Source organism: Benincasa hispida, chromosome 6, assembly GCF_027475165.1.
Source record: "Benincasa hispida cultivar pf3 chromosome 6, pf3_genome.v1.1, whole genome shotgun sequence".
NCBI classification, from domain to species: Eukaryota; Viridiplantae; Streptophyta; class Magnoliopsida; order Cucurbitales; family Cucurbitaceae; genus Benincasa; species Benincasa hispida.
In genome coordinates, this window is record NC_143483.1 from 21,065,265 (window position 1) to 21,092,964 (window position 27,700).

Genomic DNA, 27,700 nt, shown 5'->3' on the forward strand with positions numbered 1-27,700 from the left:
AATTGGCGGTAAGAAGAACTTAAAATAGGCATTACTACAAAATCTACATTACTTGACACTAGTAGTTTTTAATTACTTGAGGTTTCTATGGAAAAAAAGTCAAGTAATATGATTTTGGACAAAAAAAGTCAAGTAAAAAGGTTAAAAAAATGGAGATCGACGGAATATTTCGGATATTTTCAAGCGAATCTTTACTTGACACAATTTTCGTGTCAAGTAATATAAGGTTTTATTTGACACGTTTCACGTGTCAAGTATAAGAAGCTCTTACTTATGTCAAGTAAAAGGGTTAAAAAAGCGGAGATTGACGGAATATTTCAGATATTTTCACGCGAACCTTTACTTGACACAATTTTCATGTCAAGTAATATAAGGCCTTACTTGACACGTTTCATGTGTCAAGTATAAGAAGCTCTTAGTTGAAATTTTTTTCATATCAAGTAAAAGGATTAAAAAAGCAGAGATTGACGGAATATTTCAGATATTTGATAGGCCTCCAATTATATGCCGCTCATTGTCTACTTCTACTAAGCGATCGTGTAGCATTTGATAGGCAATCGTTTAGCGTTTGGTAGGCGATCATATAGAAACTAGTAAGCGATCATGTAATGTTTTGTAAGCGATCTTGTAGTTCCGAGTAAGCGATCGCGGAGTATTTGTGGGCGATCGTCTAGTGTTACTCAGCGATCGTGTAGCTTTTGGTAGGCGATCATATAGCATTTGGTGGGCGATCGTATAGAAACTGGTAAGCGATCGTGTAGTTCCGGGTAAGTGATCGCGGGGTGTTTGTGGGTGATCGTCTACTGTTACTCAGCGATCACGTAGCAGAGCTCAGTGATCGTGTAGCTTTTGGTAGACGATCGTATAGAAATTGGTAAGCGATCGTGTAATGTTTTGTAAGCGATCGTGTAGTTTTGGGTAAGCGATCATGGGTTGTTTGTGGACGTTCGTCTAGTGTTACTCAGCGATCGTATAGAGACTTTATTTTTTACTCAGCGATCGTGTAGAGACTTTAATTTTCATTTCTCTCTCAAATTAAAAACTCTTTCTCTCCTCCTTTACTTTACTCAGCGATCGTGTAGAGGCTTTATTTTTTGTTTCCCTCTCTCTCCCATTTTCATTTTCCTCTCAAATTTTGTTTCCCTCCTACCAAAATTATCAAATAAAATAATATTTCTTTCTCCCATTTTCATTTCCCTCTCTCAAATTAAAAACTCTTTCTCTCCTCCTTCACCATCTCACTCACGACCTTGCCCTTCCCCCCAATTTTTTTCTTCTTCTGTGTGCTCGAGAGCCCTAGCCGTCGTCAGCCTTCATTCTCCCCTCGCCTCCATTCGTGTCGTTGTTATTGAGTTTTTCATTCCGCCGTCTGCTTATTCGCGCCAGCCCTCTCCCTTGTCGTTTGCTCAGCTCCCTCGCCGTCTGCTCAGCGCACCAGCCGGTCAACTGTGCACATCGTTCATGAGTCTTCAGCCCCACCCAAATTTGTAGCCGAACGCTCACAACCGCTTGTGTCACTTCAACCGCACCCAGATTTATAGCTAAACGCTATCGTCGCTTTCGTCGCTTCCGTCACTTCAGCCCCGCCCAGATTTGTAGCCGAATGCCCCCAACCGCTTCTATCGCTTCAATCAAGTTGGTCTAGCCAAATCCGCTTGTCATCATCGAGGTCGTCCACGTCTTTGTTGAGGTCTAACTTTGTAATAGATCTGTTCAAGTGTGGGCTTCACTCTATCTCGTAAGATCTATACTCCATCTCGTTGGAATCTTGTATTTTTGGATAAGGTTTTGGTAAGTTTGGTGAGTTTTGATTACTTTAATGGGTTTTTTTGGAAATTTTTGAATACCCATAAGTTTTTTTGACCAAATTGATTGATGCTCTTTGTGATTTGGATTTAGATTCAAGATTCGGAGAATATTAATGTGTTGTCCAACCGGTTGATATTGATTTCGATAAGTATATGAGGTATATCTTGTTTGCTGTCGGATATTGAGTTTGTTCCATTGTTGCCCACAATATTTTGGTTGGTGCTGGTGGTTTTACTTGAAAATTTTTTAACACTCAATAAGTTTTGACATTAACTTAGTAATACCTGTCACTTTTTTGGTGTTAGATTGAAGTGTTGGAAGGAGTTGAGTTGTTGTCCAATAGGTTTGAGACTGATCTTGACAAGGTTTTGGTAAGTTTGGAGGTTAGTATTAATAGTTCTTTGTTACCCATTGAAGTATTGGTCTAATAATTGAGTTATTTTCAATTTTTGATGTTCAATTCAAAGATTTCAAGGGATTGGAGCCACTATCCAACAAAGTTAACGATGTTTGGACGTTTTGATAGGTATTAAGGCCTTGAAACTCTTTTGAAATTGTTACATAGTTGCTGGAATTTGCGTTTTGTAACCATCATTATTGAACCTTTTGTAGGTTGGATTACGTTATTGTATTTTAACACTTATTTATATATTTTGAAATTATATGTTATCGACCTTTATTCTATTTTATAGGTTGACTTGCTTAAACATTGCTTGCTTGATCCTTAGTTCTCGATTTTTAGACTTCAAAGCTCAATGTATAGATTAAATAATATACTTTGTTGAGAGGTTATTTATTAAACAATTTGTCACTTTTTTGTTTGTTGAAAGTTGAGTTTTGTATACAAAAGCAATAGTTGAGATTTTATTTTGTGCATGTACATGTGAAAGAGAAATATTGTTGTAATTTGTAAGGAGTGTTCATAGTTGAACATATGGATTTTTAACGAATATATTGAGTTGATAGATCTTAAATGTATAATGTTTATTTATTGATGTAATTGTATTGTTAGAATACAAGGTAGAAAATGAGAATATTGATTGGGGCATTTAATTTGAAAACAAAAAAACATATACTTGACACATAAAAAACGTCAAAGAGTATCACACTATACTTGACACTCGAATAAACTTGACATACTACTAATGTCAAGTGTATTATCTTACTTGACACGAAAATTGTATCAAGAAACATATTACTTGACATTTTTTTGGAGTCAAGTTATCACACTATACTTGATACTCGAATAGTTGACACTTTTATAAGTGTCAAGTATACCCTTTACTTGACATTGAAAAAACGTCAAGTAATCTAATTTTTGTAGTAGTGAGGATAGAATCGACATACTGTCGTGGTGTTATAAGTGGGCGCCACAACATTGAATCAATACGAAACATTTTGGAAAAATTGTAGCACTCGGTGCTGCCTTGCAACGATGCGACACTACTCTACCTTGCCCTTCAGATTTCTGGCTCCTAGCACGGCGCTACAGCATGTCGTGCTGCCTTCCTCCTGTTGGATCGATATGGCAACCCTAGAGGGGGTGAATAGGGTTTAATTAAACTTTTTTTTTTCTAAATTAACCCAATTAAACTAATTAATACACTTTTTATAAATAATAAGAAAAATTCAAATTATGCAACAAATAAGATGACAAAAGATGTGATAATTTAATTCTATCAAATTTTAGCAAATAAATAAGAACAAACTAAAACATACAATAGATTGCTTAAATTAATTGCAAAAATAAAAAGGAAAGAGTTAGAGAAGAAGACATCGTAATTTTTATAGTGGTTCGGTCAAACTCGACCTACTCCACTCCCCAAGCGCCTCTTGGGAATTTGAATAAAATCTTTCCGACTCTTTCCACGGATTAGAGCCCAACCATTACACCACCGCTCCTTTTACGGGTTCAAGAGCAAACCCGATCATTTTCACGATTTAGGATCAAACCGTTACAAATATTGGAATTTTTGAAAAACACAATACAACTCTCACTAGAGTGGATTTACAAGTTCAAGCACTCAACAAATTTATCCTCACAATACAATAACACTCTTTCAAGAATAAGATGAAAAAAAATTGGAAACTTAGAGAGAGCAACAATAGAATTTTTGAGTTTTGGAGGATTATGAAATATAAAATTTTTTGGTTTAAAAATTTGGAGAGGAAGATGGTTTATATAGAGATGGAAAAATATTTAGAAACCAAAATTAATTTAGACCATTGGATTTTGGAAAAGAAAAATCAATGGTGGAGATTTTAAACTAAACTAGTCGTTAGATACAAACAAAATATAATATTAAATTCCTTTTCTTTTTAAATTCATTTTCTTTTTAAAATTAATCCAAAAAATAAAAAAAAAATACTATGTGTTAAAAACTAGCCTTAGACACAAACATAAAATAATATTAAATTCATTTTCCTTTAAAATTCATTTTTTTTAAAGTCAATCCAAAAATAAAAAACATACCATATGTAAAAAACTAATTGTTAGACACAAATATAAAATAATATTAAATTTATTTTCCTTTTAAATTTCTTTAAATTTCAAATTTTTTATTTTAAATCAATCCAAAAATCAAAAGTCCATCATATCTTAATCTCTTAATGATCCACCATTCAACCAATATGCTACCACATGTCTATATGCAAATGGTCTGGTTATGCCACATCATCCACCACGGTATTTTCTCTATAGACTTGTTTCGGTCATATCGTCTTGTTTTAGCTCCGATTTGAGTGATTCAAGAGGTGTTGGAATCGTTGTTCCGAGCTCTACGCTATGGACATATTAAAACACTAAGATTTTCAGTAATTAAAAATTGAGTTTGTTATCATCAAAATATTGATTAATTAATTAATTAAAATTAACTAATTTGAGATTAAGGGCCAAAAAGCCAACAATCTCCCCTTTTTGATGATGACAAACCATTCAAGAAAAATAGCTTGAAATACATGTAAACCATATGTAGCACATAATAAAATTCAACATATCACCATAAAGATCATTCTTGAAATTCACTCAAAAAAAAAAAAACAATAAATTCTCCCCCTAATTAATACAATCTAAATCATAACAAATTTATAGCATATTTTTCTTAAACTTCTCCCCCCTTTGGAATCATCAAAAAGAATAATTAAGAAAAATTTAGAACTACATAAATGTTTCCCTTAAAAACATGAACATAAATTTAGCACAACTCCCCCTAAGAATATTAACACATGTTTTCCATATCTCCCCCTATCAAAATGCCTTCTAAAAGATTTAACAATTAAAATTATAAAATCAAGAGACATAACAACGAATAATACCGAACTCAAGCATATTTTTGCAAAAGTTTTCTTCATTCAAAGGCTTGGTAAAAATATCCGCTAATTGATTATTAGAGCCTACAAATTCAAGAGTAATATTATCATTTTGCACATGCTCTCTAATAAAGTGATGTCTAATATCAATATGCTTAGTCCTAGAATGATGTATAGGATTTTTAGTCAAATTAATAACACTAGTATTATCACAAAATATAGACACATTATCAAACTTTAATCCAAAATCACAAAGAGTTTGTTTCATCCAAAGAATTTGAGCACAGCAACTAGCAATTGCAATATATTCCACTTCGATAGTGAATAAGACAACCAAATTTTGCTTTTTACTAAACCAAGAAACTAAGGAACTACCAAGAAATTGACAAGTCCCACTAGTACTCTTATGGTCAAGTAAACTACCCGCAAAATCCGCATCGGAATATCCTACCAAATTAAATTCAATATTTCAAGGATACCATAAGCCTAAATCAATAGTACCAAGCAAATATTTAAAAATTCTTTTAACGGTATGTAAATGTGATTCCTTAGGACAAGATTGAAATCTAGCACATTCTTGCAAAGTACTATTTTTCCTCTCAACTACACCGTTTTGTTGAGGAGTTCTTGGAGCGGAGAAATTATGAAAAAAACCATTTTCTTCACAAAAAGTTTCAAAAGCATTGCTATCAAATTCTCCTCCATGATCACTCCTAATTTTAGAAATCAAAAAATCTTTTTCATTTTGAACTCTTTTTGCAAAACTAGAAAAGCTTTTCAAAGCATCATCCTTATGTTTTAGCATCAAAACCCAAGTAAATCTTGAAAAATCATCAACTATCACAAAGGCATAATAGTTCCCTCCAAAACTAGCAATTCTAGAAGGGCCAAATAAGTCCATGTGTAATAGTTGAAGGGGTCTAGTTGTAGAGATTACATTTTTAGATTTGAAAGAGGACTTAGTTTGCTTACCCATTTGACAAGCATCACAAACTTTGTCTTTTTCAAATTTAAATTTGTGAAGACCTCTAACCAAAGAATTCTTGAAAATATTTGAAATTAAGTGCATGCTAGTATGTCCTAGTCTTCTATGCCATAACCAAGAATCATTATGCAAAGCCGATAAACATTTATCATTAATAGGACAATCATTCAAATCAATAGTATAAATATTTTCATCTTTATTTCCAACAAATATAATAACTTTTCTATCACTAGCATTTTCAATGATGCAATTCTTTTTATCAAACACAACTCTAAAGCTTTTATCACACAATTGACTAATACTAAGTAAATCATGCTTCAAACCATCAACCAAAAGTACATTTTCAATTAAAATAGAAGATTCATTACCTATACTACCTTTACCAATTATTTTACCTTTCTTGTTGTCACCAAAGGTTACAAGACCTCCATCCTTTTTGGAGAGAGAGACAAACTTGGATGGGTCTCCCGTCATGTGCCTCGAGCAACCACTATCCAAGTACCACTTGTTTTTCTTAGAGGCTTTCAAACAAACCTACAAACACAAATGTTCAAGTTTGATTCTTTGGTACCCACACTTGTTTGGGTCCTAGATGGTTAGCATTGACAAACTTGGGAATCCATTTCATTTTTGTATAGACATTGCATTGGATTTAGACAAGTAACAAGAATAAGTTGTATGTCCAAACTTACCATATGAGAAACAAACAACATTATGCAAAGATTTATCTCTTACAACAAATTTATGCACTCTACTTTTCTTGGAGAAATTATTCCTTGGAGCATTGTGAAACTTTGCCCTTTGAGAAAAATTTCTTCTTGGAGAAGTAGTATGAGCATATTTCAATTTAAAACACTTAGGTCTAATATGGCCTTCAACACCACAATAATGACATATAGGCACAAAGTTAGATTTAACATGCTTAGACACAACCTTAGGCATATTAAGCTTAGGCATATTATGAGATGCTTTAACAAAGATAGTTTTAGAACTTGAAGGAGTAGAACATTCATCAATATAGCCTAAACCTCTTTTATCACCAAAAGACTTGCCTACTTCAATTATCTTGTCTAATCTTTGAGCACCTATTGCCAACTTTTTAATAGATTCTTTAGCCTTATCAAGTTTTTGCAAAGCACTAAATTCCTTTTCTTTGAGTAATTTAATCAAATTATCTTTTTCACAACTATCATGCTCAAGAAATTTAACTTTGTCAAGTAAGGCATTTTTCTCATCACAATCAAAAGCATGCTTGTCACAAGAGATATTCATTTCATCAATATGCATAGCATCATGCTCATTCTCTTTTAAGCAAGCAATTTCTTCAAGTAAAGACTTATTTTTACTAGATAAAACATTGTATTTCTTTTTAAGTACAACATACTTAGAACTAAGTTTTTCTAAATCATTTTGCATATTTTCAAAAGCTTCGAACAATTCATTATAAGAAAGAGGTTCTAGAGTTACCTCATCATTTTGTTCATCCTCTTTGTCACTATGAGCCATGAAGCAAAAATTGGCCACTTCTTCATTATCACTCCCACTTTTGCTTTCATCGCTATCATCCCAAGTAGCTTTCATTGCTTTCTTCTTGGATTTCTTGGATGATTTGAGAAAAGGACAATCGGTTCTATTATGACCCGGCTTCTTGCATTCATAGCATATTATCTCATCCTTTTTGCTCTTTTCACCTTTTGACTCTTTTTGGTTGGAGAGATGCTTCTTGAATTGCTTCTTTCTCTTGATGAAGTTCTTATACTTACGTGAAAGATAGGCAACATCATCTTCATCTTGGGAGTCAACTTCTAAAGAGATGGTCTTTAAAGCTATACTCTTTTCTTTCTTTTTCTTCTAATCCTCCATGTTTTTCTTGATCTTTATATCATGCGTCAACAACGAGCCCATGAGTTCATCAATGAAGAGAGATTTGAGAACCTTTGCCTCTTGAATGACGATGAATTTAGGCTCCCATTGTTTAGACAAAGACCACAATAGCTTCTTTATCTTCTCAAGATTTGAGTACTTTTTCCCAAGTCCTTCTAAAGTGTTGACAATGTTAGTAAATCTAATAAACATATCGGAAATAGCTTTATTTTCATCAATTTTAAACATTTCATATTGATGAACTAATATGCCAATTTTTGTTTCTTTTACTTGACTAGATCCTTCATGAGTAATTTCTAATTTATCCCATATCTCTTTAGCGATTTTGCAAATAGACACTCTATTATACTCAACTTCATTCAAAGTACAAAATAAGCAATTAATAGCTTTGGCATTTAAAGAGCATGCTTTCTTTTCATTTATTGACTATCCTTCCTTAGGTTTTATAGTGCTAACACCATCAACATCTTTTGTTGGAATTTTAAAACCTTCCTCAACAATATCCCATAAATCATAATCAATAAAAAACAAGACAAAATTTCATTCTATTTTTCTAATAACTATAATTAGTACCATTAAAGAAAGGAGGCTTTGTAATAGATTGACTATCGGTAAAAGGGATAAAACCTAAAGTTGCCATAGCTAAAAAACAATTAAGTTTATCAAGAAATAAATATTTCAAGAAGAGCAACTTGCTCTGATACCAATTATTGGATCGATATGGCAACCCTATAGGGGGTGAATAGGGTTTAATTAAACTTTTTTTTCTAAATTAACCCAATTAAACTAATTAATACACTTTTTATAAATAATAAGAAAAATTCAAATTATGCAACAAATAAGATAACAAAAGATGTGATAATTTAGTTCTATCAAATTTTAACAAATAAATAAGAACAAACTAAAATATATAATAAGAACCTAAGACTCGAGAGAGCTAGGTTAAAATCTAGACTCGAGAGAGTAAGATTAGAACTGCATAAGCAAGAGATAAGGACTTAGAGATAAACTCTGTTTGCCAACCTGAATCGCATGCATCCTAGAGATAGGCATGATATTATGTGGTCGCCTTATTTGTGTGTGTCATTGTGTCATCGCATAAAAAGAATAGAGGCTTATGTGTAGGTTCTATAGACTTATCGCATATATCACATGCGTTCTAACATTAGAAGCCGTAGCATTCGCATCGAGAGATGGTTTACTATTGTATGTGTGTCGCATGATCGCAAAGCATGAACGCATCCCAGAAAGTGTTAACCGAAACCCTTCTCAACCCGTTCACCGCATACTCATCGTATCTTCCATTTTATCAACTCTTTTCGAACTCCACTGCATTTGTTTATTTTCATTACTGCAAACAAAAACCTCAACAACTATTGATTTATTTGGTTACCGCAAAGTTTTCCTAAAAATTACCACCGCAACCTGTTTTCCCAAGTCCCTGAGTTCGACCCTAGACTTACCAAGAAACTCAGTGGGGTTTACACTTGGATTCCACTGAGAAAACTTGAGTGCTCAACGCATTTTCACCATCGCATTTCATCCACAATTCCACATCATAAAATAACGCATCAAGATTTTGGCGCCGTTGTCGGGGACTTCCGCAAAATAGTGTGCTAATGGTAATTTTCCTAATTTCTTTGTAGACTCTCAATCTCTGACGAATTACGACCTGGAGATTGAGAGGACGTTCAGACGAAGACTAAGAGACAACCGCCAATAACAAGACAGAACTCCAAGAATGGCGGAACAACTGGTAGAAAGGGCCGCGAACGTGAACAATATAATGGCAAACCCCATCCTTCTGGCAAATTACCACAATAGACCCATTCGGGACTATGCGTCGCCCAACCTCTATGATTTCTCTCCAGGAATCATAATGCCAACGTTAGATGGATCGAGGTTTGAAATGAAGTCGGTAATGTTGCAAATGATCCAGGCTGCAGAACAATTCGGAGGATGGCATGGCGAGGACCCGCACGCCCACCTCCTGAGCTTCATAGAAATCTGCAACACTTTTGTGTTCCCGAATATTTCTACCGAAGAACTTCGACTAACTCTATTTCCATTTTCTTTGTGTGATCAGGTGAGAAAATGGGCATACTCTCTCGAACCGGGAGAGATAACTTCGTGGGAACAAGTGGTGGAAAATTTTATGAAGATTATATTTCCCACCAACTAAGAATACTAGGAGAAGGAAATTAATAATAAATTTTGAACAAGAAGATGACGAATTGCTCAACGATGCTTGGTCGAGGTTTAAGCAGCTGGTAAGAGACTGTCCGCATAATGGCTTACCAGACTGTCTGCAGATGGAGATTTTTTACCAAGGACTGAATCCCTCTTCGAGACTGCTTCCAATACGGCAGTAGCTGGTGGTCTACGTGACAAAACATATGAGGAGGTAAAAAGTATACTTGATCGCATTTCCAAAAATCACGAGGATTGGCGAGAAAGCGATCAAAGGTTAATAATTAAAGATAATGATGCGAATAACGGGGCCATCGCATCCCTACAAAGCAAGATGACTGCGATGATGAGTTTGATACAAGGCATCGCAATTAACAGCACGAGAGCGAAGAAAGGGCAGGTCAACGCAATTGCTTAAACGATTGCAAGTTGTGTCATTTGTGGAGATGCTCATTCGATGGAAGAATGCCCAGAAAATCCGTAATCGGTATGCTTCATGAAAACTAATCCCTACTCTGACACATACAACCCTGGGTGGAGAAATCACCCAAATTTCGCGTGGAAAAATCAGTAACAAAGCTTTCGATCTATGGCACAAAAAGGACGACCACCCGGATTTTTCCCATGGAATGATAGTCAGATGAGCAATCATGTCAGTAGTTTGCAATCATTGCAATCTTCTTCCTTAGAGAGCTTGCTGAAGCAGTACATTGAGAAAAACGAATTAGTGCTTCAAAATCAAGCAACATCCATTTGAAACCTCGAAATTCAGATGGGACAAATTGCGGGCAAGCTGAAAAATAAGTCGCAAGGAGCACTGCTGAGCTCAACTGAGCTTCCTCGCAACGCTAGGGGTATCGAGAAGGAAAAATGCTTAGCAGTCTCTGTGCTAAGCGACAAAATGACTGCAGAAGAAAGGGAGGAACCCATCGTGACCAATTTGAATGCGGTGACAACCGAGGACTCGTTGACCTATAGTTCGAAAAAGCCTGAGAAAATGAACCCTAAAGTTGCATCCACCCTTAGGCCTCTAGATTTTGAGAAAGAAGAAGTCCAACCTCTAACAACTCTGCAAATATTGAAAGAGAAACAAAATGATGAAGACAAGATTGCAATAGAGGTTGCAGCGCAAAATGCCATGATCCCACCAAAAATGTGTGACCCAAGAATCTTCACGATACCATGCTCCATTGGAAGGGTCTACAGTGGCCAAGCACTATGTGATCTTGGGGCAAGTATAAACATAATGGCGCTATCAATCTTCAAACAATTGAATGCTAGCACACTCATGCCCACAAAGGAAACTCTCCTGCTCGCGAATAGATCTCGAATACACCCTGACGAAGAGTTGAAAAATGTCGCAATCTCAATTGATAAATTCATCTCGTCGGTAGACTTTCTCATTTTGGATTATAAAGCGGACGAAGATGCGCCCATCATATTGGGACGACCATTCCTTTCGACCGGTTGCGCTCAAATTGATGTATGCAAGGGGGAGATTATAATGAACATTCATGGGGAAAAGCTCCGGATTAAGGTAGTCAAGATCCCAGAGGACAAAGAAAAGAGGGAAAAATCACCGTGTACATGAAAAGACCAGCTTGGAATAAGTAGTCCTTGAGTTACTATATAACTCAGCTTCATCAGGGACGCAACTCTTTTGAATATCCTTTTTCTTGCATCATTACTTCATGAACTTTCATCATACTCATTATTATCTATTATCACAATTACTTTGTTGTTATTGATTATCTCTCTACACTGTTCTTATTCAAAAAAAAAAAAAAAAGTAAAAGAATTTTGTTTTGTTTAAAATTATTTGACCCTCTCTCTGTTTTTCTTGCAACGATTGAGGTGCTAGATTGCAAAGGTGTTACAAGAAGAAGCAACTTATCTCATTCCGTCACTGCAATCCAAAGAAGATAGATCATCGCAAAGAAAGATTCATCAATACACAATGCAGGCGACAACGCAAATTTGGGGGTTGTATTCTTCCTTCACTTTATTTCAAATTTTGCACTATCGCATCGCATTTTAGTTTTAAAAGTTTTAACACTGCATCTTCTTTAATTACCACAATCATTTGACATGGATAAATTTAGTAAGTTACCGCATGCTGTCTCTTTACCAATTATGATTTTAATGATGAAAAACATACTTCTATTCCTTTCGTATATACTAGAGTCAACTTAATTTTAAGATAGTTACCTCATGAAATATTTCTAGAAGTTAGGAGTCTGCTAGCTTTCTTTCAAACTCTCTTTACGAAGCTTTCTCCGAACATCGCATGACTTCTTTCAATCTTTTGGCAATGAGGACATTGCCACATTTTAAATTTGGGGGTGAGGTATTTATTTTCGACCTTGCTATTTTGAAAAAAAAAAAGAAAAAAAATAGAGAATAAGAAAAGAAGGAAAATAACAACTCCACTGTCAACGCAATGGAAAATTCATATTGATAAGAGTTAAGTTGCCGTAGTTGGATGTTCGCATGACACACGTGGGGGCAAGACAAAACGAAAGTAAGTTGCTATATAATGACCGCAACTCCGCTGCCAAGTAAGTAAGAGTTTAATCTGAGAAAGAACGCATTACTCGTAGTTAGATGTCCACATGACACATGTGGGGGCAAGCCAAAACGAAGGCAAGGCACTTGGATCAGTGCAAGGTCAGAAAAAAAATAATAATGTCAAGACATATGCAAGGATAAAATCATTTAACACCCTAGTGAAAAAGTTTTCTTTTTTAAATAAATCATGCGATGTCCCGAAATTTAGTAAAGTCCTTTTGAAGGTTAAACTTGCGGTCCCTAGGTCTTAGAAATATTTTAAGAAGAGACATGAGTAAGACTTAAGGAAATTTTGGTGTATAAGAGCTAAATGAGGTATCCTTGAGAAATCTAGGAAAAGAGAATTGCGGTCGACTTACTAAAGGAACTCTTTAGCTTATGCTTAAGGACAAGCATTGTTTAAATTTGGGGGTGTGATAACGGGCAGAAATGCATGTTATAATAGTGCTAAGTTCTTAAACAATGCTAGCTTGCGTTGATAAAACATGTTAGATTGTGTCCAAAAAGCATCAAATTCATAATATTGTGGTCGCATGCATTCATCGCATAGAAACAATTGATTTTTGTATTTTTATGCAGAATATGCGTTGACGCAAGGCAAAAAGAGCGATAACAGGAAATCATTAGTCGAGCACAGTATTACCGCAAGGCTTTGCGGTGATTTGTGTTCACAAACATCTGCTCAAGAAGGACTGCCGCAAAGAGCCGACGCAACTTGGTGGGCGCATCCGGATGAAAGGTATAATTAATCACGATGGGACAGAAAGTTGATGATGGTCGAATCCGAATTAAGTTGACAGCCGCTAACGATAACAAGTACATTCAGCTTTTCGGTGACAAATATTTGGCGCATCAGTCAGAGAATTAAAGCCATCTCATCTGTGCAATCATAAGAGAGAAGCCACCTTTCACCTGAAGCTCTATAAATATCAAAGACATCCTTTAGAAAAGGGGTTCGGAAGTTCCGATGTTCACCTGTTCACCAATTTAAGAGCTTTAGCCGTGTTCATAGTTTCTTTTTTTTTTTTTAAGGCAGAGCAAGAGAAGAGTAGAGATGCCGGAGATCGCTCAGGGAAACTTGAGAGAGAACCCTGAGGCGTAAAGCAGAGAGCGGGCCAATTCTTACGAGAGTGAGATTATCTTTTGAACACGAGTAGAAAAGATAGTGTAAAAGCCTGGGAAGCAAGAGATTGCTACCAGGCTCTTTATTTGATTCTTGTATTTTTGTTTTATACTTCATCTTTATATTTATACAATGGAAGTTCTTATTCTACACCTGTTCACTCTCTTAGCACGCATGAGTAGCTAAACTAGTCAAATGGGTTGAAAAGAACTAAGCTAACATGACCTAGGATTTTCATTACTTGCGATTATCTTGTTGTATGCTGTGCCAAAAATCCCTTTAAAGCTACTCGAGAGAGAGTCTAAAGAAAGAACCTAAGACTCGAGAGAGCTAGGTTAGAATCTAGACTCGAGAGAGCAAGATTAGAACTGCATAAGCAAGAGATAGAAACTTAGAGATAAGCTCTGTTTACCAACCTGCATCGCATGTATCCTAGAGATAGGCATGATATTATGTGGTCGCCTTATTTGTGTATGTCATTGTGTCATCGCATAAATAAGAATAGAGGCTTATGTGTAGGTCCTATAGACTTATCGCATATATCGCATGCGTTCTAGCATTAGAAGTTGTAGCATTCGCATCGAAAGATGATTTACTATTGTATGTGTGTTGCATGATCGCAAAGCATGAACGCATCCTAGGAAGTGTTAGCCGAAACCCTTCTCAACTGTTCACCGCATACTCATCGTATCTTCCGTTTGATCAACTCTTTTCGAACTCCGCCGCATTTGTTTATTTTCATTACTGCAAACAACAACCTCAATAACTATTGATTTATTTGGTTACTACAAAGTTTTCCTAAAAATTACCACCGCAACCTGTTTTCCCAAGTCCCTGAGTTTGACCCTGGACTTACCAGGAAATTTAGTGGGGTTTACACTTGGATTCCACTGAGAAAACTTGAGTGCTCAATGCATTTTCACCATCGTATTTCATCCATAATTCCACATCATAAAATAACGCATCATTTGGGCCCTAAGGGGTACCCATGTTTTGGAGGGAGTGAGAAGATAGACCAATGTGGGTTCAGTGGACATCCTACGTGCGTGCCGCAGCCGTCCGTACAGTCGGTGTGGTATGGCACGTGTGTGTGTGATGATTATTTTTAATAAAAAATATTATTTTATTATTTTATTAATCGAAAAAAGGGGGAAACGGTCCGTTCGTCTGCCCATCTTGTTCTTTTTTGTCCACACACGTTTTGTGGTGGAGCGCTCTTCTCGCTTCCTATAATTCGACGTTTGAGGCCTATAAAAGGCGAAGCCTTCAGAAGTTCGTAACACAGAATTCATTTATTCATTCCCTATTTCATTTTCCTCTCATCCACTATCTTAGCTTTTCAAGCAGTGAGTTTAGAAAGGGCGTACGTTTCGGTCGATAACGGTACATTTCTGATCAATTTTCATTTGACTTTTTTATCCTGGGGACGACGTGGCAATTTTCAGACCTGCTTGTACACTTGGGAACCGTCCATTCCAGTTCGACTGAACAACAGATAAAAGAAGCTGTTGACTGAGAGGAGAAAGACTTTCTATGTAAGAATTTGATTTTACATGGTTTGACTGATGATCTGTATGACTACTACAGTACAATAAAGACAGCGAATGAGGTCTGGATGCCCTGCAAAAGAAGTATGATACCGAGGAGGCCGGTCGATGAAATATGTGGTTAGCCATTATCTCAAGTTCCAGATGACGGATGATAAATCTGTGGAGGCCCAATCCTATGAACTTTAGAAGATAGCCCTCGAGATAATTACCGAAGGTATATCTCTAAACGAACAATTCCAAGTTGCTGTTATTATTGATAAACTGCCCCCTTTGTGGAAGGACTTTAAGAACACTTTGAGGCATAAGACCAAGGAGTTCTCCTTGGAGAGTCTTATAACCCGGCTAAGGATCGAGGAGGAAGCCTGGAAGCAGGACCAGAGAGAGGAGGTGAGCGTAGTACCTAGGAAACTCGCCTCTGTCGTGGTAAAACCTGACAAAAAATCTAAAGGGACAAAGAGGAAAGGTCAGAACCGTGACTCCAGCAACCAGAACCAATAGAAAAAACAGAAGCCCCCTTTAGGAGAAACGATACAGTTCCTCTGCTTTAATTGTAATAAACCTAGGCACATGGCTAAGAACTGTAGGAACAGGCGTCGCCTTGCTGGTCAGGTGAACCTGACAGAAGAACCTTACGAGCAATTTGTTAAGGGCCATCACATTGTTGACTGGTTATATTCAATGGACACAAAAATATATCTATAGTACGAAGAGTGCAGTTATCAGTCTTTAGTGGAGTGACCGACAGTTAATGGATGTTGAGTAATTCAATTAAAGAAGTTTAATTAATTATTCAAGTGTCATTGGAGCTTCAATCTATAGGTCCATAAGGTCCCATTTGTAGCACAACAGGGCTATTAAGAATTAATTTTTGGATTAATTTGAATTATTCAAATTAATTAAGGGAATTAATTACATGTGGTATAATTAATTTAATTAGAATGTATTTGATACATTATAATATAAAGTTTCTTGAGGGGAATAATATTTGAATATGATTCAAATATTAATTATATGAATGAGCTTCATATAATTAAATTTAGTATAAATTCGATTTATATTAAATATCATACACGTATGAGAGAAATAAAACTATATGTTATATTGTATTTGATACAATAGAAACTATATGCTATGTGTTATATTTTATATAACATATCGTTATATATATATAATAAATTAGTTATTATATATTTATATTTAATAATTAAATTAAATTAAATTTTAATTTATATTTAAATTTCAAAATTAAAGGGAAGGAGTTACAACTTCCACCCCTTAATTTTCTCTCATCGGACTGGGAGTGGGGGTTACCAAGAGATGATCTTCTTCTCTCTAGTTTCTTATGCAAAGTATTGGCAGATCTCTTGTTTTCTCTCCCACTGGATACATAGACAGAAAAATCCTCTCTCTAAAAAATTATAAAAAAAAAAAATAATAATCTCTCTCCCAAAGTACACAGAACCCACTCCTCATATAACTCTCATTCTCTACAGAGAATAGAGAGGAAAATCTTGTGGCGATGGCCATTGTAATTTATTGTTCGTGATCGTTCATGGAGAGGAGATCGTGAGAAGGTTTGGCTTCAAGGGTAAGTTCAGGTCTCTAACTCTTCTTCCTCCTCTGATCGCATGCTATAAATTTAATGTTTATGCATAATTATCTGTACTGTAAATTAAATTATATGAAAATCTAAAATTGATCCAATCCCGCTTCCACAATTGAATTTCATAATTCCTTCAATTATTATCAGAATAGAGGTTCTTGGTCTCAATTTCAATTTTTCAAATTGAAATTTTCAGTTTAATTGGTGAGTTGCATTCTATAATATTGTTCATGTTGATGAATATGTATGGACTGTATGTGGTTTGCAATCGTGGATGTTTCGGGATTGAACCTTTTAAATTTACAGTTTTATTTTACAAATTTGATTTGTAAGGGCTCGTTGTTTTGGGTATAATTCATGTTATAGAGTTTGTAATTTGTTTTGTCTTGAGTCGTTCATGAATTTTTCGTTGTTTTTTTTTTTTGGAGAAAACAAGGCCCAAATCGGAGAAAAATCTAAGGTTTTTACGTCTGTATAGTGGCTATTGTATAATAGTGTTGTAATGTTGTGCCCTATTGTTGCAACGCTGCGAAGAGCGAAACGGAAAACTTTTCCATGGTGTTGTAATGCTAGGTCACAACATTGCAACGCTTCGAGATAGAATAATTTTTACGGTTCACATGTAGTTTGTTTTGTGGTTCAGCTGCTTTGCGTCTGGTTCGCTTGGTTCGAGCGGTTCGTGGGCAGTTCGGGTTTTAAGCGATCCGGTTCGTGGCGATTCAAGGTCTGGTTCATCTGTTTTGAACAATTTATGCAATTATTTGATGTAATAGTTAGCTTTTCCATTAACTAAATTAATATAAAGGTTATATTAATTGAATTAATTGCTTAGGAGTCTAATCCTGGCGCAAGAATGATTGTTTAAATTATGCATTTGATGTATGGTTATTATTATTTATATATATCATAATGTACCATATAGTAAAATCTCACCATAGTTTATACATTATTCATGTATCATATTATATTATAAATGTTATAATATATAGTTGCATGATTTAATTTTATAGCATGCTCATGCATCATATAATATAAATGTTATAATATATGTTTGCATGTATTAATAACATTATCATGTATCATTTATATTATAAGAGTTATAATATATGGTTGGATGTATGTATAAAGGTTGTGTTGTTAATTTCATTACTTTAGTATATAATTGCTATGTATGTTTAGTAATGAAATTGAGATTGCATGAAGCATGAAATTACTTTAGGTTATTTTATAATTGTTATAATTTACCTAAGTATGTTTTCACATGCAATGATTGGTTTTAATTTATTTCATCATTTTATAATTGCTATAATTAAATGAAATTAGAAATTAAAATCGATAATTAAGAATTGCATGCAAACTTAGGTTCAAATCATTTTTAAAATAATTTAAAAATTTTATTCACATAAACCTAAGATCACAAAATTTCTAATGAGATTAAAAATTAGTTTAATATTTTAATCAGTTTAATAGGATTAAATTGGTTTTAATTAAAAGATTAAAATTGTAGCAAACGTATCTATAAGGGACCTTTTGTCTAAGGCTAGTTCTGTCTAAGCTGGGGTATTTAAGTTGACAGAAACGAAACACCCCTACCTGGGAACTGACTTGGAAATGTGAACTAGATAGATTTGCTACAAGCATGCAATTGTTTGATGAACATTAATCAAAGTTTAATAAACATTAATCGAAGTTGTTTAACCATCCAAAGTAAATGTTACTTACTTTTGGGCATATTTAAACAGTCACTTAGTAAAAATAAGTAGTCATATTTTTCTAAGTTGAATAACCCTAGGTAAAACAGTCAGTGGGAGGAAAATAGAATCTAAAATGAGGCGTTACAAGAAAATGTTAAACTAGTTAACACTTTCTAGACCGAACAATGGTGACTAATAGTTATAGTAATAAGGAGTTATTCTTTATATTGGTTGAGATTGTCTCATTTCAGTGAAGGGATACCTGATCACCTTACAGTGGCTTTTACCCTGACTCACTGAAATATCATTGCAAAATAGATATCACATAGAGTTCATTAAATTATTTTGCTAAATTTGATTGGTTTTTCCAAATGGATAATGATTGAATACAAATATAAATAAATTGTATGTTCCAGTAAATTTCATAATGACTTGCATAACACTAAATTTACTCTTCGTTGACAAACTTACCGACAAAAATTACATTGCATGGAAAAACACACAATATTAATCATTGATGACCTAAGATTTGTCCTAATGGAGGATTGTCCTCCTATTCCTGCTCAAAATGCTCCTCAAAATGTTTGAAAGACATATGAGTGTTGGGTATGGGCAAATGAAAAGGCCTGAGCGTACATCTTGGCAAGCCTTTTTGATATCTTGGCCAAGAAGCATGAGCCCATGCTCACTGCCCTTGAGATCATGGAGTCCCTGTGGGGAATGTTTAAACAACTGTCCTTTCAACTCAGACAAGATGTGCTTAAATTCATCTTCAATACTTACATGCAACAAGGGACATCTGTTCGAGAACACATTCTCAACATGATGGTCCACTTTAATGTGGATGAGATAAACAGGTCTGTCATTGATGAGGCCAGACAGGTTAGCTTCATCTTGGAAACTTTACCTGGAAGTTTCCTACAATTTTGTAGCAATGTTGTTATGAATAGATTGATTATAACCTAACCACTTTATTCAATATGTTGTAGACTTTCCAATTCTTGATGAAAATCAAAGAACAGAAAGGTGAGGCAAATGTTGCCTCATCATCTAAGAGGTTCTACAGAGGTTCGACCTCTTGAACTAAGTTTGTACCTTCTTCTTCTGGCACCAAAAAGTAGAAGAAGAAGAAATGTGGAAAAGGGAAAACTAACCAACTAGTTGCCACCCAGAGGGACAACAGATCCAAGGCTACAAAGGAAATTTATTTTCATTACAACCAGCAGGGACACTAGAAGAGGAATTGTCCCAAATACTTGACAAAAAAGAAGAAGGTCAAGCAAGGTAAATATGATGTACTTGTTTTGGAGACTTGTTTAGTGGAGAATGATGATTCAGCCTGGATAATAGATTTAGGCGCCACTAACCATGTTTGTTCTTTACTTCAGGAAATTAGTTCCTGGCGGCAACTAGAGATCGGGGAGATGTTGATGCGTGTGGGAACTAGGCCCGTCGTCTTAGCTACATCAATGGGAGGACTTTGACTTTGTTTATAGAAATCGTATATTATACTAGATAATGTATATGTGGTTTCAAGTTTGAAAAAAAAAATCTTATTTCTACAAAATGCCTATTAGAATAAAAATATTATGTTTCATTTGATGTAAATAAAGTGTTTGTGTTACAAAAAATGGTGTATATATTTGTTCTGCAAATCTCAAAGATAATCTTGTTGTGCTAAAACCGTTAGCAACTAAACCACTCCTTAATACTGAATTGTTTAAAACTGCGATAAATCAGAATAAAAGACAAAAGATTTCCCCTAAGAAAAATACCCATCTTTGCACCTAAGATTAAGACACATAAATCTCAATAGGATTGAGAGATTGCTAAAAATTGGACTTCTATGTGAGCTAGAAGAAAGTTCTTTACTTGTATGTGAGTCATGCCATGAAGGCAAAATGACTAAAAGACATTTTACTGGAAAAGGTCATAGAGCCAAAGAACCCTTGGAACTTATACACTCAGACCTCTATGGTTTGATGGATGTTAAGGCAAGAGAAATGCTTGAATATTTCATCACTTTTACTGATGATTATTCTAGATATGGGTATGTTTATTTAATGCAACATAAGTCTAAAGCTTTTGAAAAGTTCAAAAAGTTTAAAGCTGAAGTTGAAAATGTAAGAGTATATCAGCATGCAACGGAAGCAACAAGGATCAATAAGCATTCTAATCCATTAATTTTGGTTGTAAATAAAGCATGCTCGTACAATAATAAGAGGGTTTCAAATAATACCTTTGTAGAACCTCTTAAAACTCGAATTCAACTGCAAATCTTCTCCAATTCTTATTGTGAACCACCTCAAGATCTTTCCTACTATTCTCTAGAGCTTTATATTGAGTTGTGGGACTCAAAAGAAGCTTGAATTAAGGGAATTTGGAGAAGAACACACTGTTGCACCTATTTGAAGAACACCTTTTTCAACTCAATTTTTTTTTGTAAAAATTCAACTGATGCATCCTCAATTTCCACTTCATTCTTCTCTATTTATTGCAGGACTATCATGCAATAAAGAAGCCTGCATGAGATGTAGCTCATGCTTGGAGAATTGAAGTAATGATTTTTTTGTGAGCTATTTGTTTATGAAAGTGGTGTTTTCCAACTTTTCATTTACCAATCTTTTTCAATTTTGTGTTTTATAAATTGTTTTCTAAAATCAATTTAGTTTTCAAGAATAAAAACTTTATTAATTTTACAAAATTAATTTTCTAATAAAATTATTAATAAATAATTAATTAAAAAAATTCTAATTAATTTAAAATCAAATATTAAATTAATTTTGCACAAATTACACCTTCATGAATTTAATATTTAAATCATATTAAATATTAATTAAATTCTCCAAATCTGTTTAATTCCAAAATTAAATGCGTAATTATATCTCATATAATTACTAATTCCCTTAATTTTAATTTGAACGTTTCAAAATAACTTATCACGCTACTCTAAATCTAATCCATTTACGAGCTAGTAGGGGGACCTCGTGGACCTACAGATCATGGACTCCAACTCTTCGAGATTAATTAGCTAAACTCTTTACACCAAATTAACCCTCATTCATTAACTAATGGGTCACTCCACTAAAGTCCATAGTTGCTGTAGATATATTATGTCTACTAGATATAACTATGATCAGTAAGTTAACCCTTCACAGGTTGTTTATAATAACGGCTAGGTCAAATGTCTATTTTACCCCTGAGATTACCTCTTGTTCTTTAAGTTCCACTGTTCCTCTAATGAACAGTTGGTTTGTGATCCAATCAACAAACCAAGTCCCTCTAAAGCCAATGAGAGGGTGGGGTCCCTTATTCAAGATCCGAAGTCAACACTTAAGGGAATAACCTCTCTACTATCCCTAAAAGCGGTAGGAGTGAATTCCATCTTGCACCTTATGTCCCCAACTATTTGCCCAGTTTTACCCCTGAAATGGAGGTTTATTGAACCGACGATATTGAGCCAACCCTCACCTATGCAAATCTAAGGATAATCCCGAATAAAGAGGAGTTCATAGTTACTTTAAGCTTAAGGTCAAGTTACCTAGGTCATCACTTTGAAATAGTCAGTCTTAAATAGTAAACAACGTTATAAAGTAAGAGTGACTGATTTCGTGATCCGATCTTGCACAAACCCATTGCACAGGACGCCCCCACTCCTCATGTCATAAAATGTACGAATTAGGATCATATCGTTTGTAGCACTGGTTCTAAGGATTTGATCTATATAGGATACATAGACTCTAATTTCTAGATTGATAAGGATTCTAGAAAATCCACATCAGGATCAGTGTTCAGCCTTAATGGAGGGGCAATAGTCTAGCGAAGCACCAAGCAACGAAGCATTGCTAATTCCACTATGAAGGCTGAGTACGTAGCAGCTTGTGAAGCTGCTAAGGAAGCTGTGTGGCTCAGGAAATTCCTGACTAATCTGGAAGTTGTTCCAGACATGTCTAAGCCCATCAACCTTTATTGTGATAATAGTGGTGTTGTGACTAATTTCCGAGATCCTAGGAGTTACAAGCATGGGAAGCACATAGAGCAGAAGTACCATATCATGTGGGAGATTGTGTATCGAGGGAACGTGATCGTTACACAATTAGCTTTGGCGTACGACGTTGTTGATCCATTTACAAAGGCCCTGACGACTAAGGTGTTTGAGGGTCATCTGCAGAGTATGAGTCTACAAGACAAACCACATCTAGTCTAGGGCAAGTGGGAGATTTTGTACTGGGTGTATCTTATGCCCTAACTTACTATTTTGTGTACTTTTATTAGTGTGACATTTATGATGTATACCCCATTAGCTTTAGGACAAGTGAGTTATGATTGTGGTTGATGCCCTAAATCTCATGGGTCATGTAGTTTGTAATTGTAATGTAGAAATAATTTTATTTATTTAATAAACTATGAGATATTTTGTTCGACATTTTGTGACATTAGTCCACAAAACCAATAAACTAACATTTATGGTTATCTTCTATAGCTTAAACATGTATATAGAGAAATATAGATGACTCATGTTTAAGTGATAACCTAAATGGTTTGTAATAGATGGATAAGACTGGATGTCTTATCCTAGTGACACTACGAATACGGCTTGCTTTGTAGATGTTACAATTATTGTAAAGTGCTACAAATGATTTGATCCTAATCATTCATGTAGAGACACGTGAGCGAGGGTATTATACAAAAGGGTTTGTATAAGATCGGACCACGAAATGAATAGTCTCATTATATAACTCGTTATACCAGGATGATAATATGTGACATGACTTGAATCCTAAGTGAGTTGTGAACTCCTACTTATGAAGGCAGTTCTTTGATTTGTATGGGTGAGTGTGGTCAGATTGCTGACTCAATAAGCCTACCATTTTGGAGACTCGTCTTATTGGGGAGTTGGGAACACAACTACACAAGACGGAATTAACTCATTTAAGGGTTGATTCCGAGGCTTGAACAATGTGGCGCCACACCCCTCTTGGAGAGATTTGGTCATATTTGGACTATGACTTATTGTTCATTAGAAGGATCAGTGGTACTTAAGGAGCTAAATGTAACTACAGGGGCAAAATGGTAATTTTGGCCAAACTATACTTACGAGCAATTTGTGAATGGTTGTCGCATTGACTGGTTTATCCAATAGACACAAAAATATATTTGTAATGCAAAGAGTGCAGTTGTCAGTCTTTAGTGGAGTGATCGACAATTAATGGATGTTGAGTAATTTAATTAAAGAAGTTAAATTAATTATTCAAGTACTATTGGAGCTTCAATCTACAGGTTCATAAGGTCTCCTCTATAGCTCAACAGGGTTATTGAGAATTAATTTTAGATTAATTTGAATTATTTAAATTAATTGAGGGAATTAATTATATATGATGTAATTAATTAACTTAATTATATATGATATAATTAATATAATGTATTTGATACATTATAATATAAAGTTTATTGAGAGGAATTAAATATTTGAATATGATTCAACTATTATTTATATGAATGAGCTTCACATAATTAAATTTGGTATAAATGTGATTTATATTAAATACCATACACGTATGAGAGAAATAAAACTATAAGTTATATTGTATTTGATAATGTATAAACTATAGGTTATGTGTTATACTTGATATAACATATTTATTTATTAATCAAATTCAATTTATTTCAAATTTAACTTTAAATTTCAAAATTAACTCCCTCCCCTTAATTTTCTCTCATCAGACGTAGGAGTGGGGGTTACCGGAGATGATATTCTTCTCTCCAGTTTCTTATGCAGAGTGTTGGCAGATCTTTGGTTTTCTCTCCCACTGGATACACAGAAAGAAAAATCCTCTCTGTAAAAAAAAAGGAAAAAAAAAAAAAAAAACCTATCTCCCTCTCCCAAAATACACAGAGCTCACTCCTCATGTAACTCTTATTCCCTATACAGAGAATATAGAGGAAGATCTTGTGGTGGTGGCCATTGTGGTTTCTTGTTCGTGATCGTTCGTGGAAAGGAGATCGTGAAGAAGGTTTTGGCTTTAAGGGTACGTTCAGATCTCTAACCCTTCTTCCTCCTCTGATTTAAAGCATGTTATAAATTTAATGTTTATGCATAGTTATCTGTACTGTAAATTCAATTATGTGAAAATCTAAAATTTGGCCGATCCCACTTCCGCAATCGAAATTCACAATTCCTTCATTATTCTACACAACAAAATAGTATAGCATAACGTAAAAATAGAACTCTTAAGGAGATGATGAATGGTATGTTGTTAAGTTCTAGATTATCTGATAACATATAGGGGGAAGGTGTGCTTTCTGCCTGTTTTATTCTTAACAGAGTACCTCACAAGAAATTGGATAAGACACTTTATGAACTCTGGAAAGGATATACACCTAATCTCTCTTACCTAATTGTGGGGATGTTTGGCTAAGGTACCATATCCTGTATTAAAAAAACCTACGGTTGGATCTAAAACTGTTGATTGTGTGTTTATTGGTTATGCACAAGATAGTGTTGCATATAAATTTATGCTTGAATGATAGATCTGTATATGAATATAGGGATGCAAAAAAATTTTTAGCATGTTTTTCCATTGAAAAAGGGAAACACTGAATCTGTTAGAATGACTAATTGTGAGAATGGTTCTATTTCCATGTCTTCCTTGTCTATGCATGAAACAAGAAATAATATAGATTCTAGTAGTATGTCTGACAATGTAGATATTAGCACCACGGATAGAGTGCATGATATAGAACCTAGAAGAAGTAAGAGACAGAGAATTGAGAAAAAATTTGGTCCTAATTTTTTACTAGTTTTTTAGACAAATGATATTGATTATCAGTTTGCATATATGTATCTAATAGATGAGGATCCTAAAACTTACTAAGAAGCTTTAAGTTCTGCAGACTCTAGCTTATGGAAGGAAGCTATTAAGAGTGAACTGGATTCTCTAATCATGAATAAACCTTGGAACGTAGTAGATCTTCCAAAAGGAAGTAAACCTATTAAATGAAAATGGATTTTAAAAAAGAAAATGAGGTCAGATGGTTCAGTTGAAAAGCTAGATTGGTACTAGTAAGGTATACACAAAAACAAGGTATTGACTACTCTGACACGTATTCCCCTGTAACAAAAATAGCTACAATTAGAACCTTGATTGTACTAGCTGCTATCCACAGACTTCTAATTCACTAAATGGATGTAAAGACAGCATTCCTCAATGGTGATCTAGAAGAAGAAATCTATATGGTACAGCATGAAAGCTTTACAGTTGCCGGTCAGGAAAACAAAGTATGTAAACTAAAAAACTCTCTTTATGGTCTTAAACAAGCTCCCAAACAATGGTATGAAAAATTCAATGATACTTCGATAAACAATGGGTTTAAGGTAAACTCCTCAGATACGTGTATTTATTCAAAGATGTTTGGAGTTGAGTGTGTGATTATGTTTGTTTGTTGATGATATGCTCATCTTTGGAACAAACATAGAAACGATATGTAATACAAAATTTTTATTATCTTCACATTTCGAAATGAAAAATTTAGGGGAAACTGACTTAATACTTGGTGTTAAGATAAGAAAAACTGAAAATGGTTTTTCTCTGTGTCAATCACACTACATTGAAAAATTACTAAAGAAGTTTGACTATTTTAATGATCCTCCTGCAAGAACTTCTTATGATGCTAGTATAAGTCCTAAGAAAAATAAAGGTGATTGGTTATCTCAATCTGAATATGCAAAGATTATAGGTAGTGTTATCTGAATTTATTGCCCTAAAACTAGCAGAACAAGAGGTTGAATGGCTTAGAAGCCTACTGGGGATGTACCATTGTGGGGGGCATCACTAGTCTCTGAGTACTATGATTCACAGACTACCATAGGTATTGCCAAGAATAGTGTATATAATGGCAAAAGAGACATATACGTCTTAGACATGGAGTTGTGAAACAATTGTTAAAGGGAGAATCATTTCCTCGGAATTTGTGAGGTATGAGAAAATTTTGGTTGATCCTTGACCAAAGGCCTAACAAAGAAAATAATTTTAGAATCATCAGTAAACATTGAGCTTAAACCCTTATAAGATTCTATAGTCCTTTGTCTAGGTGGTCTATTGTGATAGACTCGATGGTCCATAGCCCTTTTTTTTTTTGGGTGGTCTGTTGCGATAGACTTGATGATCCATAGTCTGTTATGTGGGTGGTCCTAGAATGGACTTGACAGATAATGCTAAAATATTTCTGATTCATAATCCTTTCTTTGGGTGGTTCTGATGTGGACTTGATGGATAATGATGAAATCTTCATAGCTCAACATTTGAATGGTTTTTTTTTTTTATAGACTTAATGAAGATGGTCTTGACGGACTAGATGACTAAGTTTTTATAGCTCAGTTTGAGTGGTTTGTCTCTAGCAAACTTGATGAAGCATCTAACGTGATAGTGAAGGTATGGCTACCGCCTTCTATGAAAGAGCTTAAAGGTCTCTTTCTAGAGCTTTCATAGTGACCCGATGTTTATGTATATGGCCATAATAAGCACACTTTATATCAAAAAATCGAGAGAATGACTGGGAGTACAATGTTTTGTGGGGGTCTCAACCAGTTTTATTGAAAGTTCAAGAGGTAACTCACTATTTCTAACAAGGTTATTACCCTACTTCACTATGCATCAATTCAAATTGTTAGATATTGATGTTTAAGTTTGATCTCCTTTATTTGCTCAAAACAGTTTTTTCAAATAATCTTTTATATTGTTTATTTGTTAACTTTTCTGTAACAATCATTTGTGGGAGATTATTGGAAATGATTTTTAGGCTTAGACCCATAGGAAAAGTTAAGGGAAGTGGGAAGTTTTGTCGCACATGGATAGATTTAGAACTGCCTAGAGGATATAAATACCAATGCATTTTAGATGAGAGTTCAAAGTGTGTAGGTGGTGGAAGTATAATCCTTTCACCACACGTACATGCGTGCTTGTGCGAAAAATAACTACTTTTTAT